The sequence below is a fragment of the Giraffa tippelskirchi genome, chromosome 6 (assembly GCF_054371585.1).
Source record: "Giraffa tippelskirchi isolate mGirTip1 chromosome 6, T2T-mGirTip1v1.2.pri, whole genome shotgun sequence".
NCBI lineage: Eukaryota > Metazoa > Chordata > Mammalia > Artiodactyla > Giraffidae > Giraffa > Giraffa tippelskirchi.
In genome coordinates, this window is record NC_137280.1 from 10,221,785 (window position 1) to 10,229,697 (window position 7,913).

At 45.4% G+C, this 7,913-nt stretch overlaps 1 long non-coding RNA gene across 2 annotated transcripts in view; it reads right to left on the reverse strand.

The window, feature by feature from the left end:
- Positions 1–7,832, reverse strand: part of LOC145509025 (uncharacterized) — a 236,036-nt gene extending 228,204 nt beyond the window's left edge. Inside the window, exon 1 of one of the 2 annotated variants that reach the window (XR_014055795.1) lies at positions 6,232–7,832. This is a non-coding gene — a long non-coding RNA (uncharacterized LOC145509025). The remainder of the gene's footprint in view (positions 1–6,231) is intronic. The other variant, XR_014055796.1, reaches the window with a different exon arrangement.
- Between the last annotated feature and the right edge of the window lie 81 nt (positions 7,833–7,913).

Consider the following 7,913-nt stretch of genomic DNA (forward strand, 5'->3'; position numbering starts at 1 on the left):
TATTCATATTTCCTTGGTTTTTACCTAACGTCCATTTCCTGTTCCAGAACCCACACTATCCACTAGACTACATTACATTTAGTTGTCATGTCTCCTTAAGGTCCTCTAGGCTGTGCCAGTTTCTCAGGCTTTCCTCATTTTGGGTGACCTTGACAAATTTTAGGAACACTGGTCATGTACATTGTAAAGTGTCCCTGGACTGGGATTTATCTGATGTGTCTCCCACAATTACAGGGGGGTTACAGGTTTTGAGGAGTAAGACCACAGTGTAAGGTACATCACAGAAAGAGTACATACTAATAACATGACTTACCACTGTTGATATCAACCTTAATCAACTGGCTGAGATGGTGTTTGTCGTGTTTCTCCTCTGTAAAGTTACCCCTTTTTTCCCTCTTTGGAAGAAAGTCACCATGTGCTCCTTACACTTAAGATGTAGGTGGCTATCCTCCACATCTTTGAGGGCAGAATATCTACAGAAAATATTTGGAATCCTCAGCATGGGAGATTTCTCTTCTCCATTTATTTATTTATTCCTTCCTTCCTCCAAGCATTTCTTTATCTCAGCATGAACTCAGGGATATTTACTTTTTAACATGGATTATAATCACTTTGGAGAAGGCAATGGCACCCCACTCCAGTACTCTTGCCTGGAAAATCCCATGGGTGGAGGAGCCTGGTAGGCTGCAGACCCATGGGGTCGCTAGGAGTCGGACATGACTGAGCGACTTCACTTTCACTTTTCACTTTCATGCACTGGAGAAGGAAATGGCAACCCACTCCAGTATTCTTGCCTGGAGAATCCCAGTGACGGCAGAGCCTGGTGGGCTGCCGTCTATAGGGTCGCACAGAGTCAGACACGACTGAAGCGACTTAGCAGCAGCAGTAGCATAATCACTTTACTGCTCAAATTATCCCAACTTTGGCCATTGGAATGTCTTTCAGTTGGCCCCTGGGTCCCTTTGACATAGCCCCTTCACAATGTGGTTTTTGTTTTGTACCAATTTTTTCAGAGCAATATGCATAAAGATTAATGTATATTAATGATGCTATATATATATTAATAATGCATAGTACACTGTCAAGCACACTTAAGTAAAATTATTGATATAACTTAGCTTCTCTGATAGCTCAGATGGTAAAGAATTCACCTGCAATGCAGGAGACCCCGGTTTGGCCACGTGATGTGAAGAACTGACTCGTTGGAAAAGACCCTGATGCTGGGAATGATTGAAGGCAGGAGGAGAAGGGAACAACAAAGGATGAGATGGTGGGATGGCATCACCGACTCGATGGACATGAATTTCAACAAGCTCCGGGGACTGGTGATGGACAGGCAAGGCTGGCGCGCTTCAGTCCGTGGGGTTGCAAAGAGTCGGACAGGACTGAGAGACTGAACTGAACTTAGCTAACAATAATAGCTCAACAACAATATTATTTTTAAAAATTCCACCTTATTTTTTTTATTTTTCACATTGGAAAATACTGACAGTTTACTAAGAGCTAACCTCTGTGGAGCACTTACTATGTCAGCATTTACCAGGCATCTACTGTTCCATTTAATCCTCACAATAACCCTATGGCTAAACCTTGAGGAACATTTAATGTAAGGTTAGTATTAACCTTATTTAAGATAAGGTTTAGATTCATCACTCTAGGAGTCAAGTACAGCACTTCTCAAAGTGGGGTCCCTGTACCAGCAGCATCAGTATCACCTGAGAATTTGTTATAAGTGCATATTCTTGGCTGTCACTCCAGACCTCCTGAATCAGAAACTCTGGGGTGGGATTTAGAAGGTTGTGTTTTACCATACCCTCTGGACAGAGGATCCTGGCGAGCTACAGTCCATAGGGTCGCAGAGTTGGACTCGACTGAAGCGACTTAGCAGGTACTGCATTCTAAGTGATTCTGAGTCAATTCTTGAGAAAATGATGGAGTCAGAATTTAATTCCAGGTATGAGATCTCAGAGTCCATTAAATTCTGGGTGCTTTATCACTTAATAATATTTTCCCCTTAATCACTAAGAAGAAAATCAGTTATAGGTGATTTCTATTTAAAAACTGGTGTTAAATGAGGTAGGATTCTGGGGTAGTTTCATTCTGTACTCTGGGCTTTACTAGTTGACCAAATAATTTTAAGTACTCAATTCACCACTAAAGGGAGCCCCTATACCCTCTAGTGCGAGCGTGCCTCGTCCCTCAGTCGTGCCCAGCTCTGCAACACCACGGACTGTAGCCTTCCAAGCTCCTCTGTCCATGGGATTCTCCAGGCAAGAATACTGGAGAGGGTTGCCATCTCTACCTCCAGGGGATCTTCCCCACCCACGGATTGAATCCACATCTCCTATGTCTCCTTGCATGGGCAGGCAGATTCTTTACCAATGAGCCACCTGGGAAGCTTAAGTACTGAATCTTTCAAGCAAAAAAAAAAAAAATCACACAAAGAAACCTAAAATTTTACTGGAGAGAGATTTTATCTCTCTGCATCATCATTAAAACAATTTGCTTAAGCTTCTTAACATGGGACAGCTGCATTTGAAGTTATATTGTTTGGTCGCTCAGTCATGTCTGACATTTTGTGATCCCACAGACTGTAGCCCGCCAGGTTCCTCTGCCCATGGGATTCTCTAGGCAAGAATACTGGAGTGGGTTGCCATTTCCTTCTCCAGGGGATCTTCCTGACCCAAGGATCGAACCCAGGTCTCCTGCATTGCAGGCAGATTCTTTACCGTCTGAGCTACAGGGAAACCCATTTGTTTAGGCATAAGCACTAGCAAATAAATATATCACGGTTGGTCACTCAACATCTTTCTTCATTTCTAAAATGGGGCAAAAGCTTAGTGGAAGAGAATAACAAAATAATAAAATAGTTTAAATAAAATTATCTAATTCAAGCATCATCACCTCTAAAGTTCCAAAGAAATAAGAATAGAAAAAAATTTTAATGATTCACTTATGTGTACAGCTTTCCCTTTCCACGTTATTCAAAGAACTTGGATTAAAGATTGGTAAATATAGCATCTAGTACATGGTGAGTTCTCAGTAAGTAGATATAAATAAATGAGTGAATGAAGTTAATGTAACTCTTTGCCTTCACTGGAAGGCATTTTAAGGCATTCTTAAGCTTATCCCACATTGGAATTCATTCAACTTTACACAAAATAAGATTGTGCCATTTTCACAATAAATATACAAATATTGCATAGTAGTTTATGAGAAGTCAGGTTATACTGATTGTAACCTGGAACAATAATGCTGAGAGATTTTGGAATGCTACACCCAACGATGGACACACACTCTCCTTATTCCAAATAGGAAAACACATGCATTGGCTATTTAGTAACTTATGTTTATGTTTGTTTAGCAACTTTGCAAAAAAAAAAAAAAAAACATAATGAGAGGAGTGGGTCCCTGGTACAGTGGAAAGTGCACTGGAAAGAGAGGGAAGATAGAGGATTTAATTCCAACTTCCCTACTATCTTATCATGTGACCTTGGCCATGGCACTTGGCCTCCCCAGGTCCCCAGTTCCTCTTCTATGAAATGTGTCCTGGGATAAAACACAGCCTATAAGAAAGAAAATGCCTCCAAACAGTGAAAGAGACTTGAGAACAATTGTGCTGATGCATGTTTTGAAATGTCTGTTGACAGAAGAGTAAGATCAAAGAGTCCAGATCTCAGAGGAAGAGTTCCTAGAACACATATGTTGGGTGGAGACTGAAAGAGTACAGTTCAGTATATATTTGTTCAACAATTACTATACTATGTATGTGGCATCTGCCAAAAGACTTGAGTTACATGATGAATAAGATAGTTTCTGCTGCCATCAATACCTTCACACAGATACCAAGGTAAGGACTATGATGATCAATCTGTGTCACTACGACTAGACTACAGGACGCCCACCCATTTGGCCAAACATTATGCTGGATGAGTTTGTAGGGGTGTTCCTGTATGGGCTTAACATTTGAATTGGTAGGCTGAGTAAAATGGGTTGCCTTCCCTAACGTGAGTGGGCTTCATCCATCCAATTAAAGACCTGACTAGAACAAAAAGGCTGAGAAAGAGGGAATTCCTCCTACCTGACTGTATGGGCTGAGATTCAGGGTTTTTTCCCCAGTCTTCAGATCCAGCCAGAAACATTGGCTCTTCTTGGGTCTTTAGCCTGACAGCATTCGTACTGGAATCCATGCCATCAGCTCTCCTGGGTCTCCACCTTATTGACTATGTATCTTGGGACATGGTCTCCATAATTATATGAGCCAATTCTTTATAATAGAGCCATATACATGGTTTTCTCTGGAGACCCCTAATACAAGGACCAACCTCCTTAGCATGGCCAAATGCCCTACAAGACCTGGTCATACCTACTCTCCCACTATAACGCACATCACCCACTTCCTCTGCTCTAGCCTCACTAGTTTTCTTCCACATCCTCACATGCATCATACTTCCTCTCTCATGGGGTTTTCACCTTTATTCATTAACAAGCTCAACTAATTGTTGAGTTCCTACTATGAGCCAAAGGCGGTAGTGGCATAGGGAATATAATATAAACATGGTATCAAAGTGCTTGGTTTCATGGAGAATATATTCTAGTTATGGGAAGCAAATAGCGTACAAACAGGTTAACTTCAGAGAGTAGCATGCACCTCAGAGGAAACAAAAAAGGATATGGCAATAACTAGGTGATCAGAGAGAGTCTCACTCTGTAGGTGCCTTTTAAGTAGAATTTCGTATGATGAAAAGGGCTAGTCATATGGAGATGTAAGAAAGCAATGTTCTAGGCAGAGAAAACAAAAACAACTCTGACTCTGAAATGAGCATGATATATGCTGCTACTGCTAAGTCGCTTCAGTCGTGTTGACTCTGTGCGACCCCTTAGATGGCAGCCCACCAGGCTCCCCCATCTCTGGGATTCTCCAGGAAAGACTACTGGAGTGGGTTGCCATTTCCTTCTCCAATGCACGAAAGTGAAAAGTGAATGTGAAGTCGCTCAGCCGTGTCTGACTCTTTTCGACCCCATGGACTGCAGCCTACCAGGCTCCTCTGTCCCTGGGATTTTCCAGGCAAGAGTACTAGAGTGGGGTGCCATTGCCTTCTCTGTGATATATGCTAGGGATAGCATAGTGAGGTGATGAGAGGAGGGAGATGGGTAAGTTAAGAGCGAGATACAGCCTTCATAGCCACAGTAAGAATTCAAAATTTTATTTTAAGCATACTGGGAGTGAGTCTTAGTCCACTGAGCTGCTATAGCAAAAATGCCACAAACTAGGTAGCATATGAAAAAACAGAAATTTAAGTTCTGGAGGCTATGAAATCCAAGCACTGACCTAGTCGGTGCCTGCTAAGAGCCTCTCCCTCACGGATGCTGTCTTCTCAGTGTACAGGAGACAGGGGAGCTCTCCAGAGTCTCTTTTATCACAGCACTAACCCCATTCATGAGGCCTCTGCCCTCATGACCTAAGCACCTTCCGAAGACCCTACATCCTTATATCATCACCTTAGAGGGTAGGATTTCAACATATGAATTTGGAGGAGACACAAACATTCGGACTCATCCAGTAAAGGCTTTGAAAGGTTGGCACAATCTGACCCACATTTTATTTTGCATTGCCGTGTGTGACTACAGACATGGAAAGATCAGTAAGGACGGTTTGCAGTAAAGATGGATGATGACAGGAGCTTGGATAACGGTGATGTGGAAATGAAGAAGGAGTGGTTCAGGATACGTTTTGGAGGTAGAACAGATGAGAACTGCCAGTGGGGAAAAGAAAGGATGACTGCTAGGTTTTTGACTTGAACAGTCAGCTGCAGTACCATTTTCTGAAACATGGAGGTTGAGATGGGAATGGGGGGATGGGAGTGGGGATTTGCCTCTATCTTGTCTCTGGACCATCCTTCCCTCTCTCTTCACCTAGTTACCCCCTTCCCCAATCCTTGGATCTCAGCTCGTGTCATTTTAGCAATGTAGTGCTTTTTCCCAATAGTTCAAAACAAACTTCTATATTCAGTATATGTTCGCTTGGTGTCCTGTACTTTTCCTTAGTATTGCAAAAGCGGCCCCTAACACGTTGTCTCTATTGCCCCTACTAACAGCCTTCCCACCAGAAGACCTGGGCGTGAGACCATCCTAGATCATCCAGCCACCAGAGGACCCACCAGCTGACCAGAAACGTATGAAAGAGCCCAGCTGAGCAGACTCAAAAGTAGAACCACCCAATCTACTCACAGTATCCTGAGTTAGCCGAAGGACTGCGGTAAGCCACTGGGTTTTGTAGTGATTTGCTACATAGCAAAGAGTGATACAACAGTTGCAGTCTTACACGTTGCAATCTTACGGTGCAGTCTTAGTTGCAGTCTTACATACATGTATCTGTTTGTTTGATTAGTCTGTCCCTTGGGAGGAGACTGTGGGCTCTGTTAGAGTAGTTACCACGCCATGCTCAGAGCCGGCATATCTGACACACATCAGGCATTCAATGGACAACTTGCTGAATGAATGCAGGGGTGGGAAGAGAGCCATATTTGTCACAGGAGAGAAGAAAAGTTCTGTAAGAGAGGTAACAAAGGACTGGGGACATTCGTTTGTCCAAAACTAACTTTTATGAGCACACAATGCTGAGGATTACAAGATCAAGATTACCTTCCTCAGCGTCCAAGAGCTCCAAGTCTAAACTAGGAGGCAGTACAAAATCAACAGAATATACCACCCTGGAAGGGGCTCTAACACTGCCTGGAAGACGGAAGTGTCCAAGTTGTCACAGGAAGGTTCTTGAAAGACAGAAAGCTGAGATTTAGTCCCTTAGGGTTTACTTGGAAGAGGAGCACAAGCGACGGCCAAGGACATGGGGTTTCGTTTGTTCAGTTCCCTCGCTCAGTCGTGTCCGACTCTTGGCGACTCCATGGACTGCAGCACCTCAGGCCTCCCTGTCCATCACCAACTCCCGGAGTCCATCCAAACTCATGTCCATTGAGTCAGTGATGCCATCCAACCATCTCATTCTCTGTCATCCCCTTCTCCTCCAGCCTTCAATCTTTCCCGGCATCAGGGTCTTTTCCAAGGAGTCAGTTCTTCGTATCAGGTGGCCAGAGTATTGGAGTTTCAGCTTCAACATCAGCCCTTCCAATGAATATTCAGGACTGATTTCCTTTAGGATGGACCGGTTGGGTCTCCTTGAAGTCCAAGAGACTCTCAAGAGTCTTCTCCAACACCACAGTTTGTTACCTTGGGGTATATCGTTAAGGTCTGTCTGTCTCCTCGTTAAACTCTAGGGCCCTTTAGGGCAGGTGGAGTGGTGAGGGGCAGATTCTTATCTTTGTACTGATTGTTATTCCCAGAGTCAAACATTCTCTTTTCCACAAAACAGGAGCTCAGTAAACATTTGCTGAAGAAATGAACAGGGCGGAAAGCGCGGCTCCTTGCAAGAGCCCGCACTTTCGGACTTTCGGCCTCCACACGGAGAAGTGGAAAGGTTGAGCGCAGGTTCTACGCCCCACCGGCGTTCGGTTCATCTCCCTCCTCGTTACCCGCTGACCGGCTGTGCTCCCGGCCCAGGGTGGCAAGACAGAGGCGGAAGTTTGGTGGCGGGGCGCCTCGGGAAGGGCAGAGGCCCGGCAGCCACAAACCGTCCACCTCCCTGCAAGAGGCTTTCTCCCGCGGGGGACGCCGGGGCGGAAGCGGGTGGGGGCGCCCCGCGCGTGCCCGCATCCGGGCCCTTCCCGCGCTTCCGGGCGCCGGCCGCGGGGGACGCCTGGGCGGACGCCGGGGGTCAGCGGACGCGGGTGGGCGCGCGCCGCGCGTGCCCGCACCCAGGCCCTTCCCGAGCTTCGGGACGCCGGTCGCGGGGGCGCGCGCCGCGTTGCCGTGGAAACGCCGAGGCCCTCGCGGCGGCGGAGGCGCGCGGGGCGGGC